At 36.2% G+C, this 15,290-nt stretch overlaps 22 non-coding genes across 22 annotated transcripts; all 22 read right to left on the reverse strand.

Annotated features, from left to right (window-relative positions):
• Positions 1-890: 890 nt before the first annotated feature.
• Positions 891-962, reverse strand: TRNAH-GUG (transfer RNA histidin (anticodon GUG)). The gene has a single exon. It is a non-coding gene; the product is annotated as a tRNA-His (tRNA).
• Positions 963-970: 8 nt separating this feature from the next.
• TRNAR-ACG (transfer RNA arginine (anticodon ACG)) lies at positions 971-1,043 on the reverse strand. Its single transcript has one exon. It is a non-coding gene; the product is annotated as a tRNA-Arg (tRNA).
• A 1,145-nt stretch (positions 1,044-2,188) lies between these two features.
• TRNAR-ACG (transfer RNA arginine (anticodon ACG)) lies at positions 2,189-2,261 on the reverse strand. Its single transcript has one exon. It is a non-coding gene; the product is annotated as a tRNA-Arg (tRNA).
• Positions 2,262-3,326: 1,065 nt separating this feature from the next.
• On the reverse strand, positions 3,327-3,398 carry TRNAH-GUG (transfer RNA histidin (anticodon GUG)). Its single transcript has one exon. It is a non-coding gene; the product is annotated as a tRNA-His (tRNA).
• An 8-nt stretch (positions 3,399-3,406) lies between these two features.
• TRNAR-ACG (transfer RNA arginine (anticodon ACG)) lies at positions 3,407-3,479 on the reverse strand. The gene has a single exon. It is a non-coding gene; the product is annotated as a tRNA-Arg (tRNA).
• Positions 3,480-4,540: 1,061 nt separating this feature from the next.
• Positions 4,541-4,612, reverse strand: TRNAH-GUG (transfer RNA histidin (anticodon GUG)). Its single transcript has one exon. It is a non-coding gene; the product is annotated as a tRNA-His (tRNA).
• An 8-nt stretch (positions 4,613-4,620) lies between these two features.
• On the reverse strand, positions 4,621-4,693 carry TRNAR-ACG (transfer RNA arginine (anticodon ACG)). Its single transcript has one exon. It is a non-coding gene; the product is annotated as a tRNA-Arg (tRNA).
• Positions 4,694-5,758: 1,065 nt separating this feature from the next.
• On the reverse strand, positions 5,759-5,830 carry TRNAH-GUG (transfer RNA histidin (anticodon GUG)). The gene has a single exon. It is a non-coding gene; the product is annotated as a tRNA-His (tRNA).
• Positions 5,831-5,838: 8 nt separating this feature from the next.
• Positions 5,839-5,911, reverse strand: TRNAR-ACG (transfer RNA arginine (anticodon ACG)). Its single transcript has one exon. It is a non-coding gene; the product is annotated as a tRNA-Arg (tRNA).
• Positions 5,912-6,972: 1,061 nt separating this feature from the next.
• On the reverse strand, positions 6,973-7,044 carry TRNAH-GUG (transfer RNA histidin (anticodon GUG)). Its single transcript has one exon. It is a non-coding gene; the product is annotated as a tRNA-His (tRNA).
• An 8-nt stretch (positions 7,045-7,052) lies between these two features.
• On the reverse strand, positions 7,053-7,125 carry TRNAR-ACG (transfer RNA arginine (anticodon ACG)). Its single transcript has one exon. It is a non-coding gene; the product is annotated as a tRNA-Arg (tRNA).
• A 1,065-nt stretch (positions 7,126-8,190) lies between these two features.
• Positions 8,191-8,262, reverse strand: TRNAH-GUG (transfer RNA histidin (anticodon GUG)). Its single transcript has one exon. It is a non-coding gene; the product is annotated as a tRNA-His (tRNA).
• Positions 8,263-9,407: 1,145 nt separating this feature from the next.
• TRNAH-GUG (transfer RNA histidin (anticodon GUG)) lies at positions 9,408-9,479 on the reverse strand. Its single transcript has one exon. It is a non-coding gene; the product is annotated as a tRNA-His (tRNA).
• An 8-nt stretch (positions 9,480-9,487) lies between these two features.
• TRNAR-ACG (transfer RNA arginine (anticodon ACG)) lies at positions 9,488-9,560 on the reverse strand. Its single transcript has one exon. It is a non-coding gene; the product is annotated as a tRNA-Arg (tRNA).
• A 1,064-nt stretch (positions 9,561-10,624) lies between these two features.
• TRNAH-GUG (transfer RNA histidin (anticodon GUG)) lies at positions 10,625-10,696 on the reverse strand. The gene has a single exon. It is a non-coding gene; the product is annotated as a tRNA-His (tRNA).
• An 8-nt stretch (positions 10,697-10,704) lies between these two features.
• TRNAR-ACG (transfer RNA arginine (anticodon ACG)) lies at positions 10,705-10,777 on the reverse strand. Its single transcript has one exon. It is a non-coding gene; the product is annotated as a tRNA-Arg (tRNA).
• Positions 10,778-11,841: 1,064 nt separating this feature from the next.
• Positions 11,842-11,913, reverse strand: TRNAH-GUG (transfer RNA histidin (anticodon GUG)). Its single transcript has one exon. It is a non-coding gene; the product is annotated as a tRNA-His (tRNA).
• Positions 11,914-11,921: 8 nt separating this feature from the next.
• TRNAR-ACG (transfer RNA arginine (anticodon ACG)) lies at positions 11,922-11,994 on the reverse strand. The gene has a single exon. It is a non-coding gene; the product is annotated as a tRNA-Arg (tRNA).
• A 1,065-nt stretch (positions 11,995-13,059) lies between these two features.
• Positions 13,060-13,131, reverse strand: TRNAH-GUG (transfer RNA histidin (anticodon GUG)). Its single transcript has one exon. It is a non-coding gene; the product is annotated as a tRNA-His (tRNA).
• An 8-nt stretch (positions 13,132-13,139) lies between these two features.
• TRNAR-ACG (transfer RNA arginine (anticodon ACG)) lies at positions 13,140-13,212 on the reverse strand. The gene has a single exon. It is a non-coding gene; the product is annotated as a tRNA-Arg (tRNA).
• A 1,065-nt stretch (positions 13,213-14,277) lies between these two features.
• Positions 14,278-14,349, reverse strand: TRNAH-GUG (transfer RNA histidin (anticodon GUG)). The gene has a single exon. It is a non-coding gene; the product is annotated as a tRNA-His (tRNA).
• An 8-nt stretch (positions 14,350-14,357) lies between these two features.
• TRNAR-ACG (transfer RNA arginine (anticodon ACG)) lies at positions 14,358-14,430 on the reverse strand. The gene has a single exon. It is a non-coding gene; the product is annotated as a tRNA-Arg (tRNA).
• Between the last annotated feature and the right edge of the window lie 860 nt (positions 14,431-15,290).

The raw sequence follows: 15,290 nt of genomic DNA on the forward strand, positions 1-15,290 counted from the left end.
ATTCCGCAGAGCTGGAATTGAACTAATTCAACTTAAATGTACTTTATTAAACAAAAAAAAAATAAGCTATTGCACAATAACTGCTAAAAGAGATCACAAAACCTCTGAGATGCGTTTCACAATTTAACTGAGGAAGCTTTTTTAAGGGGGGAAATGTGTTTCAGAGATTGTTCCAAGTTGGATTCTTGAGTCATATTATATACCAAAATTTGGAAGCACCATGCGGGTTGGGTTGTCTCTAGGCAGGCAGACACCAGAGGCATTTCTGTGAGCTGAATTTCAAGACTCCTGTGCACAAGTGTAATTCTATATGGTATAATTTTATTAAGGTTTTACACTATACACATTTTTCCTGTTTTATTGTATGAATATATTATATGTACATATATGACCTGCCGGAAGTCTGTGCCTAGAGAAAAGGTGGATCTGATACCTATAAATAAGAAGAGGAGAGGGAGTCACCTATTTAAGAGTCCAATGCTTATAAACCAGAGCCAGATTGTGGGCTGTGGTTCATGTGAGTTGCCAATGCCTCTAGATGCTTTACTGCTTTATTAGATTTTTGGCTGTGTTAGTAAGTTGTCTCCACTATTATATCTTTTTCTATTTTTACTTTAGAGTTCAAAAGTTTGTTATTGTGATTTTTTCTGGGATAATCACATTGTTCAATGTATTAAATCATGGTTGTTATATTGCAGTTGCGTTTACAATTTATAATTAGACTTTTAAAGGGGTACCAAGAATTAACACTTTGTTGTGATTTAGTGCAATATTAGATATTTGGCACTATTTACATTGTTTGCATTTTAAATATTGTTTAACTCCGACACTCACATGGCTAACAGTTGGGGTCAAAATGTACTTAGGGCTGAAGAGAAGGAAAATAGAGATGCCGTGACCCGGATTTGAACCGGGGTTGCTGCGGCCACAACGCAGAGTACTAACCACTATACGATCACGGCACAGCGGCCGAGCCAGGTAGGAGTCGAACCTACAATCTTCTGATTCGTAGTCAGACGCGTTATCCATTGCGCCACTGGCCCATGTTTGGATCTGATGGGATCTGCCTCAACAGGAAAAAAAAGATATCCATAATAAAACTAAATTGAGATACAAAAGAAGTGTTTTGCAAAGTTGTTTAATTATTTTATCTTATCACTAAAAGTTTAACCTTTCCTTAAGTATTTCCTTAACTACTTATATGGCACCAACAAATTCCGCAGAGCTGGAATTGAACTAATTCAACTTAAATGTACTTTATTAAACAAAAAAAAAAATAAGCTATTGCACAATAACTGCTAAAAGAGATCACAAAACAATCTCTGAGATGCGTTTCACAATTTAACTGAGGAAGCTTTTTTAAGGGGGGAAATGTGTTTCAGAGATTGTTCCAAGTTGGATTCTTGAGTCATATTATATACCAAAATTTGGAAGCACCATGCGGGTTGGGTTGTCTCTAGGCAGGCAGACACCAGAGGCATTTCTGTGAGCTGAATTTCAAGACTCCTGTGCACAAGTGTAATTCTATATGGTATAATTTTATTAAGGTTTTACACTATACACATTTTTCCTGTTTTATTGTATGAATATATTATATGTACATATATGACCTGCCGGAAGTCTGTGCCTAGAGAAAAGGTGGATCTGATACCTATAAATAAGAAGAGGAGAGGGAGTCACCTATTTAAGAGTCCAATGCTTATAAACCAGAGCCAGATTGTGGGCTGTGGTTCATGTGAGTTGCCAATGCCTCTAGATGCTTTACTGCTTTATTAGATTTTTGGCTGTGTTAGTAAGTTGTCTCCACTATTATATCTTTTTCTATTTTTACTTTAGAGTTCAAAAGTTTGTTATTGTGTTTTTTTCTGGGATAATCACATTGTTCAATGTATTAAATCATGGTTGTTATATTGCAGTTGCGTTTACAATTTATAATTAGACTTTTAAAGGGGTACCAAGAATTAACACTTTGTTGTGATTTAGTGCAATATTAGATATTTGGCACTATTTACATTGTTTGCATTTTAAATATTGTTTAACTCCGACACTCACATGGCTAACAGTTGGGGTCAAAATGTACTTAGGGCTGAAGAGAAGGAAAATAGAGATGCCGTGACCCGGATTTGAACCGGTGTTGCTGCGGCCACAACGCAGAGTACTAACCACTATACGATCACGGCACAGCGGCTGAGCCAGGTAGGAGTCGAACCTACAATCTTCTGATTCGTAGTCAGACGCGTTATCCATTGCGCCACTGGCCCATGTTTGGATCTGATGGGATCTGCCTCAACAGGAAAAAAAAGATATCCATAATAAAACTAAATTGAGATACAAAAGAAGTGTTTTGCAAAGTTGTTTAATTATTTTATCTTATCACTAAAAGTTTAACCTTTCCTTAAGTATTTCCTTAACTACTTATATGGCACCAACAAATTCCGCAGAGCTGGAATTGAACTAATTCAACTTAAATGTACTTTATTAAACAAAAAAAAAATAAGCTATTGCACAATAACTGCTAAAAGAGATCACAAAACAATCTCTGAGATGCGTTTCACAATTTAACTGAGGAAGCTTTTTTAAGGGGGGAAATGTGTTTCAGAGATTGTTCCAAGTTGGATTCTTGAGTCATATTATATACCAAAATTTGGAAGCACCATGCGGGTTGGGTTGTCTCTAGGCAGGCAGACACCAGAGGCATTTCTGTGAGCTGAATTTCAAGACTCCTGTGCACAAGTGTAATTCTATATGGTATAATTTTATTAAGGTTTTACACTATACACATTTTTCCTGTTTTATTGTATGAATATATATTTATGTACATATATGACCTGCCGGAAGTCTGTGCCTAGAGAAAAGGTGGATCTGATACCTATAAATAAGAAGAGGAGAGGGAGTCACCTATTTAAGAGTCCAATGCTTATAAACCAGAGCCAGATTGTGGGCTGTGGTTCATGTGAGTTGCCAATGCCTCTAGATGCTTTACTGCTTTATTAGATTTTTGGCTGTGTTAGTAAGTTGTCTCCACTATTATATCTTTTTCTATTTTTACTTTAGAGTTCAAAAGTTTGTTATTGTGTTTTTTTCTGGGATAATCACATTGTTCAATGTATTAAATCATGGTTGTTATATTGCAGTTGCGTTTACAATTTATAATTAGACTTTTAAAGGGGTACCAAGAATTAACACTTTGTTGTGATTTAGTGCAATATTAGATATTTAGCACTATTTACATTGTTTGCATTTTAAATATTGTTTAACTCCGACACTCACATGGTTAACAGTTGGGGTCAAAATGTACTTAGCGCTGAAGAGAAGGAAAATAGAGATGCCGTGACCCGGATTCGAACCGGGGTTGCTGCGGCCACAACGCAGAGTACTAACCACTATACGATCACGGCACAGCGGCCGAGCCAGGTAGGAGTCGAACCTACAATCTTCTGATTCGTAGTCAGACGCGTTATCCATTGCGCCACTGACCCATGTTTGGATCTACTGGGATCTGCCTCAACAGGAAAAAAAAGATATCCATAATAAAACTAAATTGAGATACAAAAGAAGTGTTTTGCAAAGTTGTTTAATTATTTTATCTTATCACTAAAAGTTTAACCTTTCCTTAAGTATTTCCTTAACTACTTATATGGCACCAACAAATTCCGCAGAGCTGGAATTGAACTAATTCAACTTAAATGTACTTTATTAAACAAAAAAAAAATAAGCTATTGCACAATAACTGCTAAAAGAGATCACAAAACCTCTGAGATGCGTTTCACAATTTAACTGAGGAAGCTTTTTTAAGGGGGGAAATGTGTTTCAGAGATTGTTCCAAGTTGGATTCTTGAGTCATATTATATACCAAAATTTGGAAGCACCATGCGGGTTGGGTTGTCTCTAGGCAGGCAGACACCAGAGGCATTTCTGTGAGCTGAATTTCAAGACTCCTGTGCACAAGTGTAATTCTATATGGTATAATTTTATTAAGGTTTTACACTATACACATTTTTCCTGTTTTATTGTATGAATATATTATATGTACATATATGACCTGCCGGAAGTCTGTGCCTAGAGAAAAGGTGGATCTGATACCTATAAATAAGAAGAGGAGAGGGAGTCACCTATTTAAGAGTCCAATGCTTATAAACCAGAGCCAGATTGTGGGCTGTGGTTCATGTGAGTTGCCAATGCCTCTAGATGCTTTACTGCTTTATTAGATTTTTGGCTGTGTTAGTAAGTTGTCTCCACTATTATATCTTTTTCTATTTTTACTTTAGAGTTCAAAAGTTTGTTATTGTGATTTTTTCTGGGATAATCACATTGTTCAATGTATTAAATCATGGTTGTTATATTGCAGTTGCGTTTACAATTTATAATTAGACTTTTAAAGGGGTACCAAGAATTAACACTTTGTTGTGATTTAGTGCAATATTAGATATTTGGCACTATTTACATTGTTTGCATTTTAAATATTGTTTAACTCCGACACTCACATGGCTAACAGTTGGGGTCAAAATGTACTTAGGGCTGAAGAGAAGGAAAATAGAGATGCCGTGACCCGGATTTGAACCGGGGTTGCTGCGGCCACAACGCAGAGTACTAACCACTATACGATCACGGCACAGCGGCCGAGCCAGGTAGGAGTCGAACCTACAATCTTCTGATTCGTAGTCAGACGCGTTATCCATTGCGCCACTGGCCCATGTTTGGATCTGATGGGATCTGCCTCAACAGGAAAAAAAAGATATCCATAATAAAACTAAATTGAGATACAAAAGAAGTGTTTTGCAAAGTTGTTTAATTATTTTATCTTATCACTAAAAGTTTAACCTTTCCTTAAGTATTTCCTTAACTACTTATATGGCACCAACAAATTCCGCAGAGCTGGAATTGAACTAATTCAACTTAAATGTACTTTATTAAACAAAAAAAAAAATAAGCTATTGCACAATAACTGCTAAAAGAGATCACAAAACAATCTCTGAGATGCGTTTCACAATTTAACTGAGGAAGCTTTTTTAAGGGGGGAAATGTGTTTCAGAGATTGTTCCAAGTTGGATTCTTGAGTCATATTATATACCAAAATTTGGAAGCACCATGCGGGTTGGGTTGTCTCTAGGCAGGCAGACACCAGAGGCATTTCTGTGAGCTGAATTTCAAGACTCCTGTGCACAAGTGTAATTCTATATGGTATAATTTTATTAAGGTTTTACACTATACACATTTTTCCTGTTTTATTGTATGAATATATTATATGTACATATATGACCTGCCGGAAGTCTGTGCCTAGAGAAAAGGTGGATCTGATACCTATAAATAAGAAGAGGAGAGGGAGTCACCTATTTAAGAGTCCAATGCTTATAAACCAGAGCCAGATTGTGGGCTGTGGTTCATGTGAGTTGCCAATGCCTCTAGATGCTTTACTGCTTTATTAGATTTTTGGCTGTGTTAGTAAGTTGTCTCCACTATTATATCTTTTTCTATTTTTACTTTAGAGTTCAAAAGTTTGTTATTGTGTTTTTTTCTGGGATAATCACATTGTTCAATGTATTAAATCATGGTTGTTATATTGCAGTTGCGTTTACAATTTATAATTAGACTTTTAAAGGGGTACCAAGAATTAACACTTTGTTGTGATTTAGTGCAATATTAGATATTTAGCACTATTTACATTGTTTGCATTTTAAATATTGTTTAACTCCGACACTCACATGGTTAACAGTTGGGGTCAAAATGTACTTAGCGCTGAAGAGAAGGAAAATAGAGATGCCGTGACCCGGATTCGAACCGGGGTTGCTGCGGCCACAACGCAGAGTACTAACCACTATACGATCACGGCACAGCGGCCGAGCCAGGTAGGAGTCGAACCTACAATCTTCTGATTCGTAGTCAGACGCGTTATCCATTGCGCCACTGACCCATGTTTGGATCTACTGGGATCTGCCTCAACAGGAAAAAAAAGATATCCATAATAAAACTAAATTGAGATACAAAAGAAGTGTTTTGCAAAGTTGTTTAATTATTTTATCTTATCACTAAAAGTTTAACCTTTCCTTAAGTATTTCCTTAACTACTTATATGGCACCAACAAATTCCGCAGAGCTGGAATTGAACTAATTCAACTTAAATGTACTTTATTAAACAAAAAAAAAATAAGCTATTGCACAATAACTGCTAAAAGAGATCACAAAACCTCTGAGATGCGTTTCACAATTTAACTGAGGAAGCTTTTTTAAGGGGGGAAATGTGTTTCAGAGATTGTTCCAAGTTGGATTCTTGAGTCATATTATATACCAAAATTTGGAAGCACCATGCGGGTTGGGTTGTCTCTAGGCAGGCAGACACCAGAGGCATTTCTGTGAGCTGAATTTCAAGACTCCTGTGCACAAGTGTAATTCTATATGGTATAATTTTATTAAGGTTTTACACTATACACATTTTTCCTGTTTTATTGTATGAATATATTATATGTACATATATGACCTGCCGGAAGTCTGTGCCTAGAGAAAAGGTGGATCTGATACCTATAAATAAGAAGAGGAGAGGGAGTCACCTATTTAAGAGTCCAATGCTTATAAACCAGAGCCAGATTGTGGGCTGTGGTTCATGTGAGTTGCCAATGCCTCTAGATGCTTTACTGCTTTATTAGATTTTTGGCTGTGTTAGTAAGTTGTCTCCACTATTATATCTTTTTCTATTTTTACTTTAGAGTTCAAAAGTTTGTTATTGTGATTTTTTCTGGGATAATCACATTGTTCAATGTATTAAATCATGGTTGTTATATTGCAGTTGCGTTTACAATTTATAATTAGACTTTTAAAGGGGTACCAAGAATTAACACTTTGTTGTGATTTAGTGCAATATTAGATATTTGGCACTATTTACATTGTTTGCATTTTAAATATTGTTTAACTCCGACACTCACATGGCTAACAGTTGGGGTCAAAATGTACTTAGGGCTGAAGAGAAGGAAAATAGAGATGCCGTGACCCGGATTTGAACCGGGGTTGCTGCGGCCACAACGCAGAGTACTAACCACTATACGATCACGGCACAGCGGCCGAGCCAGGTAGGAGTCGAACCTACAATCTTCTGATTCGTAGTCAGACGCGTTATCCATTGCGCCACTGGCCCATGTTTGGATCTGATGGGATCTGCCTCAACAGGAAAAAAAAGATATCCATAATAAAACTAAATTGAGATACAAAAGAAGTGTTTTGCAAAGTTGTTTAATTATTTTATCTTATCACTAAAAGTTTAACCTTTCCTTAAGTATTTCCTTAACTACTTATATGGCACCAACAAATTCCGCAGAGCTGGAATTGAACTAATTCAACTTAAATGTACTTTATTAAACAAAAAAAAAAATAAGCTATTGCACAATAACTGCTAAAAGAGATCACAAAACAATCTCTGAGATGCGTTTCACAATTTAACTGAGGAAGCTTTTTTAAGGGGGGAAATGTGTTTCAGAGATTGTTCCAAGTTGGATTCTTGAGTCATATTATATACCAAAATTTGGAAGCACCATGCGGGTTGGGTTGTCTCTAGGCAGGCAGACACCAGAGGCATTTCTGTGAGCTGAATTTCAAGACTCCTGTGCACAAGTGTAATTCTATATGGTATAATTTTATTAAGGTTTTACACTATACACATTTTTCCTGTTTTATTGTATGAATATATTATATGTACATATATGACCTGCCGGAAGTCTGTGCCTAGAGAAAAGGTGGATCTGATACCTATAAATAAGAAGAGGAGAGGGAGTCACCTATTTAAGAGTCCAATGCTTATAAACCAGAGCCAGATTGTGGGCTGTGGTTCATGTGAGTTGCCAATGCCTCTAGATGCTTTACTGCTTTATTAGATTTTTGGCTGTGTTAGTAAGTTGTCTCCACTATTATATCTTTTTCTATTTTTACTTTAGAGTTCAAAAGTTTGTTATTGTGTTTTTTTCTGGGATAATCACATTGTTCAATGTATTAAATCATGGTTGTTATATTGCAGTTGCGTTTACAATTTATAATTAGACTTTTAAAGGGGTACCAAGAATTAACACTTTGTTGTGATTTAGTGCAATATTAGATATTTGGCACTATTTACATTGTTTGCATTTTAAATATTGTTTAACTCCGACACTCACATGGCTAACAGTTGGGGTCAAAATGTACTTAGGGCTGAAGAGAAGGAAAATAGAGATGCCGTGACCCGGATTTGAACCGGGGTTGCTGCGGCCACAACGCAGAGTACTAACCACTATACGATCACGGCACAGCGGCCGAGCCAGGTAGGAGTCGAACCTACAATCTTCTGATTCGTAGTTAGACGCGTTATCCATTGCGCCACTGGCCCATGTTTGGATCTGATGGGATCTGCCTCAACAGGAAAAAAAAGATATCCATAATAAAACTAAATTGAGATACAAAAGAAGTGTTTTGCAAAGTTGTTTAATTATTTTATCTTATCACTAAAAGTTTAACCTTTCCTTAAGTATTTCCTTAACTACTTATATGGCACCAACAAATTCCGCAGAGCTGGAATTGAACTAATTCAACTTAAATGTACTTTATTAAACAAAAAAAAAATAAGCTATTGCACAATAACTGCTAAAAGAGATCACAAAACAATCTCTGAGATGCGTTTCACAATTTAACTGAGGAAGCTTTTTTAAGGGGGGAAATGTGTTTCAGAGATTGTTCCAAGTTGGATTCTTGAGTCATATTATATACCAAAATTTGGAAGCACCATGCGGGTTGGGTTGTCTCTAGGCAGGCAGACACCAGAGGCATTTCTGTGAGCTGAATTTCAAGACTCCTGTGCACAAGTGTAATTCTATATGGTATAATTTTATTAAGGTTTTACACTATACACATTTTTCCTGTTTTATTGTATGAATATATTTTATGTACATATATGACCTGCCGGAAGTCTGTGCCTAGAGAAAAGGTGGATCTGATACCTATAAATAAGAAGAGGAGAGGGAGTCACCTATTTAAGAGTCCAATGCTTATAAACCAGAGCCAGATTGTGGGCTGTGGTTCATGTGAGTTGCCAATGCCTCTAGATGCTTTACTGCTTTATTAGATTTTTGGCTGTGTTAGTAAGTTGTCTCCACTATTATATCTTTTTCTATTTTTACTTTAGAGTTCAAAAGTTTGTTATTGTGTTTTTTTCTGGGATAATCACATTGTTCAATGTATTAAATCATGGTTGTTATATTGCAGTTGCGTTTACAATTTATAATTAGACTTTTAAAGGGGTACCAAGAATTAACACTTTGTTGTGATTTAGTGCAATATTAGATATTTAGCACTATTTACATTGTTTGCATTTTAAATATTGTTTAACTCCGACACTCACATGGTTAACAGTTGGGGTCAAAATGTACTTAGCGCTGAAGAGAAGGAAAATAGAGATGCCGTGACCCGGATTCGAACCGGGGTTGCTGCGGCCACAACGCAGAGTACTAACCACTATACGATCACGGCACAGCGGCCGAGCCAGGTAGGAGTCGAACCTACAATCTTCTGATTCGTAGTCAGACGCGTTATCCATTGCGCCACTGACCCATGTTTGGATCTACTGGGATCTGCCTCAACAGGAAAAAAAAGATATCCATAATAAAACTAAATTGAGATACAAAAGAAGTGTTTTGCAAAGTTGTTTAATTATTTTATCTTATCACTAAAAGTTTAACCTTTCCTTAAGTATTTCCTTAACTACTTATATGGCACCAACAAATTCCGCAGAGCTGGAATTGAACTAATTCAACTTAAATGTACTTTATTAAACAAAAAAAAAATAAGCTATTGCACAATAACTGCTAAAAGAGATCACAAAACAATCTCTGAGATGCGTTTCACAATTTAACTGAGGAAGCTTTTTTAAGGGGGGAAATGTGTTTCAGAGATTGTTCCAAGTTGGATTCTTGAGTCATATTATATACCAAAATTTGGAAGCACCATGCGGGTTGGGTTGTCTCTAGGCAGGCAGACACCAGAGGCATTTCTGTGAGCTGAATTTCAAGACTCCTGTGCACAAGTGTAATTCTATATGGTATAATTTTATTAAGGTTTTACACTATACACATTTTTCCTGTTTTATTGTATGAATATATTTTATGTACATATATGACCTGCCGGAAGTCTGTGCCTAGAGAAAAGGTGGATCTGATACCTATAAATAAGAAGAGGAGAGGGAGTCACCTATTTAAGAGTCCAATGCTTATAAACCAGAGCCAGATTGTGGGCTGTGGTTCATGTGAGTTGCCAATGCCTCTAGATGCTTTACTGCTTTATTAGATTTTTGGCTGTGTTAGTAAGTTGTCTCCACTATTATATCTTTTTCTATTTTTACTTTAGAGTTCAAAAGTTTGTTATTGTGTTTTTTTCTGGGATAATCACATTGTTCAATGTATTAAATCATGGTTGTTATATTGCAGTTGCGTTTACAATTTATAATTAGACTTTTAAAGGGGTACCAAGAATTAACACTTTGTTGTGATTTAGTGCAATATTAGATATTTAGCACTATTTACATTGTTTGCATTTTAAATATTGTTTAACTCTGACACTCACATGGTTAACAGTTGGGGTCAAAATGTACTTAGCGCTGAAGAGAAGGAAAATAGAGATGCCGTGACCCGGATTCGAACCGGGGTTGCTGCGGCCACAACGCAGAGTACTAACCACTATACGATCACGGCACAGCGGCCGAGCCAGGTAGGAGTCGAACCTACAATCTTCTGATTCGTAGTCAGACGCGTTATCCATTGCGCCACTGACCCATGTTTGGATCTACTGGGATCTGCCTCAACAGGAAAAAAAAGATATCCATAATAAAACTAAATTGAGATACAAAAGAAGTGTTTTGCAAAGTTGTTTAATTATTTTATCTTATCACTAAAAGTTTAACCTTTCCTTAAGTATTTCCTTAACTACTTATATGGCACCAACAAATTCCGCAGAGCTGGAATTGAACTAATTCAACTTAAATGTACTTTATTAAACAAAAAAAAAATAAGCTATTGCACAATAACTGCTAAAAGAGATCACAAAACAATCTCTGAGATGCGTTTCACAATTTAACTGAGGAAGCTTTTTTAAGGGGGGAAATGTGTTTCAGAGATTGTTCCAAGTTGGATTCTTGAGTCATATTATATACCAAAATTTGGAAGCACCATGCGGGTTGGGTTGTCTCTAGGCAGGCAGACACCAGAGGCATTTCTGTGAGCTGAATTTCAAGACTCCTGTGCACAAGTGTAATTCTATATGGTATAATTTTATTAAGGTTTTACACTATACACATTTTTCCTGTTTTATTGTATGAATATATTATATGTACATATATGACCTGCCGGAAGTCTGTGCCTAGAGAAAAGGTGGATCTGATACCTATAAATAAGAAGAGGAGAGGGAGTCACCTATTTAAGAGTCCAATGCTTATAAACCAGAGCCAGATTGTGGGCTGTGGTTCATGTGAGTTGCCAATGCCTCTAGATGCTTTACTGCTTTATTAGATTTTTGGCTGTGTTAGTAAGTTGTCTCCACTATTATATCTTTTTCTATTTTTACTTTAGAGTTCAAAAGTTTGTTATTGTGTTTTTTTCTGGGATAATCACATTGTTCAATGTATTAAATCATGGTTGTTATATTGCAGTTGCGTTTACAATTTATAATTAGACTTTTAAAGGGGTACCAAGAATTAACACTTTGTTGTGATTTAGTGCAATATTAGATATTTGGCACTATTTACATTGTTTGCATTTTAAATATTGTTTAACTCCGACACTCACATGGTTAACAGTTGGGGTCAAAATGTACTTAGCGCTGAAGAGAAGGAAAATAGAGATGCCGTGACCCGGATTCGAACCGGGGTTGCTGCGGCCACAACGCAGAGTACTAACCACTATACGATCACGGCACAGCGGCCGAGCCAGGTAGGAGTCGAACCTACAATCTTCTGATTCGTAGTCAGACGCGTTATCCATTGCGCCACTGGCCCATGTTTGCATCTAATGGGATCTGCCTCAACAGGAAAAAAAAGATATCCATAATAAAACTAAATTGAGATACAAAAGAAGTGTTTTGCAAAGTTGTTTAATTATTTTATCTTATCACTAAAAGTTTAACCTTTCCTTAAGTATTTCCTTAACTACTTATATGGCACCAACAAATTCCGCAGAGCTGGAATTGAACTAATTCAACTTAAATGTACTTTATTAAACAAAAAAAAAAATAAGCTATTGCACAATAACTGCTAAAAGAGATCACAAAACAATCTCTGAGATGCGTTTCACAATTTAACTGAGGAAGCTTTTTTAAGGGGGGAAATGTGTTTCAGAGATTGTTCCAAGTTGGATTCTTGAGTCATATTATATACCAAAATTTGGAAGCACCATGCGGGTTGGGTTGTCTCTAGGCAGGCAGACACCAGAGGCATTTCTGTGAGCTGAATTTCAAGACTCCTGTGCACAAGTGTAATTCTATATGGTATAATTTTATTAAGGTTTTACACTATACACATTTTTCCTGTTTTATTGTATGAATATATTATATGTACATATATGACCTGCCGGAAGTCTGTGCCTAGAGAAAAGGTGGATCTGATACCTATAAATAAGAAGAGGAGAGGGAGTCACCTATTTAAGAGTCCAATGCTTATAAACCAGAGCCAGATTGTGGGCTGTGGTTCATGTCAGTTGCCAATGCCTCTAGATGCTTTACTGCTTTATTAGATTTTTGGCTGTGTTAGTAAGTTGTCTCCACTATTATATCTTTTTCTATTTTTACTTTAGAGTTCAAAAGTTTGTTATTGTGTTTTTTTCTGGGATAATCACATTGTTCAATGTATTAAATCATGGTTGTTATATTGCAGTTGCGTTTACAATTTATAATTAGACTTTTAAAGGGGTACCAAGAATTAACACTTTGTTGTGATTTAGTGCAATATTAGATATTTAGCACTATTTACATTGTTTGCATTTTAAATATTGTTTAACTCCGACACTCACATGGTTAACAGTTGGGGTCAAAATGTACTTAGCGCTGAAGAGAAGGAAAATAGAGATGCCGTGACCCGGATTCGAACCGGGGTTGCTGCGGCCACAACGCAGAGTACTAACCACTATACGATCACGGCACAGCGGCCGAGCCAGGTAGGAGTCGAACCTACAATCTTCTGATTCGTAGTCAGACGCGTTATCCATTGCGCCACTGACCCATGTTTGGATCTACTGGGATCTGCCTCAACAGGAAAAAAAAGATATCCATAATAAAACTAAATTGAGATACAAAAGAAGTGTTTTGCAAAGTTGTTTAATTATTTTATCTTATCACTAAAAGTTTAACCTTTCCTTAAGTATTTCCTTAACTACTTATATGGCACCAACAAATTCCGCAGAGCTGGAATTGAACTAATTCAACTTAAATGTACTTTATTAAACAAAACAAAAAATAAGCTATTGCACAATAACTGCTAAAAGAGATCACAAAACAATCTCTGAGATGCGTTTCACAATTTAACTGAGGAAGCTTTTTTAAGGGGGGAAATGTGTTTCAGAGATTGTTCCAAGTTGGATTCTTGAGTCATATTATATACCAAAATTTGGAAGCACCATGCGGGTTGGGTTGTCTCTAGGCAGGCAGACACCAGAGGCATTTCTGTGAGCTGAATTTCAAGACTCCTGTGCACAAGTGTAATTCTATATGGTATAATTTTATTAAGGTTTTACACTATACACATTTTTCCTGTTTTATTGTATGAATATATTTTATGTACATATATGACCTGCCGGAAGTCTGTGCCTAGAGAAAAGGTGGATCTGATACCTATAAATAAGAAGAGGAGAGGGAGTCACCTATTTAAGAGTCCAATGCTTATAAACCAGAGCCAGATTGTGGGCTGTGGTTCATGTGAGTTGCCAATGCCTCTAGATGCTTTACTGCTTTATTAGATTTTTGGCTGTGTTAGTAAGTTGTCTCCACTATTATATCTTTTTCTATTTTTACTTTAGAGTTCAAAAGTTTGTTATTGTGTTTTTTTCTGGGATAATCACATTGTTCAATGTATTAAATCATGGTTGTTATATTGCAGTTGCGTTTACAATTTATAATTAGACTTTTAAAGGGGTACCAAGAATTAACACTTTGTTGTGATTTAGTGCAATATTAGATATTTAGCACTATTTACATTGTTTGCATTTTAAATATTGTTTAACTCCGACACTCACATGGTTAACAGTTGGGGTCAAAATGTACTTAGCGCTGAAGAGAAGGAAAATAGAGATGCCGTGACCCGGATTCGAACCGGGGTTGCTGCGGCCACAACGCAGAGTACTAACCACTATACGATCACGGCACAGCAGCCGAGCCAGGTAGGAGTCGAACCTACAATCTTCTGATTCGTAGTCAGACGCGTTATCCATTGCGCCACTGACCCATGTTTGGATCTACTGGGATCTGCCTCAACAGGAAAAAAAAGATATCCATAATAAAACTAAATTGAGATACAAAAGAAGTGTTTTGCAAAGTTGTTTAATTATTTTATCTTATCACTAAAAGTTTAACCTTTCCTTAAGTATTTCCTTAACTACTTATATGGCACCAACAAATTCCGCAGAGCTGGAATTGAACTAATTCAACTTAAATGTACTTTATTAAACAAAAAAAAAATAAGCTATTGCACAATAACTGCTAAAAGAGATCACAAAACAATCTCTGAGATGCGTTTCACAATTTAACTGAGGAAGCTTTTTTAAGGGGGGAAATGTGTTTCAGAGATTGTTCCAAGTTGGATTCTTGAGTCATATTATATACCAAAATTTGGAAGCACCATGCGGGTTGGGTTGTCTCTAGGCAGGCAGACACCAGAGGCATTTCTGTGAGCTGAATTTCAAGACTCCTGTGCACAAGTGTAATTCTATATGGTATAATTTTATTAAGGTTTTACACTATACACATTTTTCCTGTTTTATTGTATGAATATATTATATGTACATATATGACCTGCCGGAAGTCTGTGCCTAGAGAAAAGGTGGATCTGATACCTATAAATAAGAAGAGGAGAGGGAGTCACCTATTTAAGAGTCCAATGCTTATAAACCAGAGCCAGATTGTGGGCTGTGGTTCATGTGAGTTGCCAATGCCTCTAGATGCTTTACTGCTTTATTAGATTTTTGGCTGTGTTAGTAAGTTGTCTCCACTATTATATCTTTTTCTATTTTTACTTTAGAGTTCAAAAGTTTGTTATTGTGTTTTTTTCTGGGATAATCACATTGTTCAATGTATTAAATCATGGTT

This window comes from Pelobates fuscus, chromosome 3, assembly GCF_036172605.1.
Source record: "Pelobates fuscus isolate aPelFus1 chromosome 3, aPelFus1.pri, whole genome shotgun sequence".
Classification (NCBI taxonomy): domain Eukaryota; kingdom Metazoa; phylum Chordata; class Amphibia; order Anura; family Pelobatidae; genus Pelobates; species Pelobates fuscus.